Below are 939 nucleotides of genomic sequence, written 5' to 3'. Positions count from 1 at the left end.
TTACTGTGCTCAGATTCTTTGCATGCTCCCTGGCCTGGAAATGGCAGAGGTTAGAACCCCAGGGAGTCCTTGAGCTTAGCGGCAGTGGATTGTGCTGAGACTTCCTCAACTGTGACCATCAATTCAAGTGAGTCACTGGAAGCAGACCACTCATGGAGGGACGTGTTGGTAGAACCATACCATCTGCAGGACCCTTTGTGAACTTGACAAATATGGTATATAAGGAACTTTTCCTGGATTCCTGGGATAGAGTCTGGAGGAAAGACCAGTTTTCTTCTTCTGAAAAGAGTGAATATGGCATAGGTATTTTGCAGGTGACTAGGAAAGTTCACAGTTCCTCCTAAACCCACCACAGTACTTGGCTGGACAGAGTTGCATCTGTTCCCGAAGACACTTAGGAGTAAGGAGAATGCTGATGTTATGAAGGAGCCACGTGCTTCCATCACAGGGCTGAGATGAGGAATGGAGACCCTGGAGGTAGTGAGGGAGAAATACTCTTCTCCCCTTCATGATGGACAGTGACAATTCTCAACATGAGCCAGCCTCAGAGCCCTGAAGGACATGTTAAACTGCAGATTTCTGGGCCTCAATCTGAGTTTCTGATTTAGTAAATCTGGAGGGGGTCCAACCATTGCATTTCCTTTTTTTTTAATTGAGGTGAGATTCCCATAACATACAATTAACATTTTAAAGTGAATATTCCAGTGACACTATGTTCACAATATTTGCAATCACCATCTCTCTCCTGTCCTAACATATTTTGTCACCCCCAAAAGGAAACCCCGTACCCATTTAACAATCACTCCCTGTTGCCCTAAGGCCACAGACCCAGGCAACCAATAGTCTGCTTTCTCTCTCCATGAATTTGCCTAACCTACATGTTTCATATAAATGAAATAATATAACACATCATCTTTTGTATGTGCCCTCTTTCACTTA

The sequence above is a fragment of the Otolemur garnettii genome, unplaced genomic scaffold (genome assembly GCF_000181295.1).
Source record: "Otolemur garnettii isolate 467f Iridium unplaced genomic scaffold, OtoGar3 scaffold00264, whole genome shotgun sequence".
Lineage (NCBI taxonomy): Eukaryota > Metazoa > Chordata > Mammalia > Primates > Galagidae > Otolemur > Otolemur garnettii.
The sequence above is the reverse complement of the archived record's forward strand: the minus strand, read 5'-3'. Positions refer to the sequence as shown.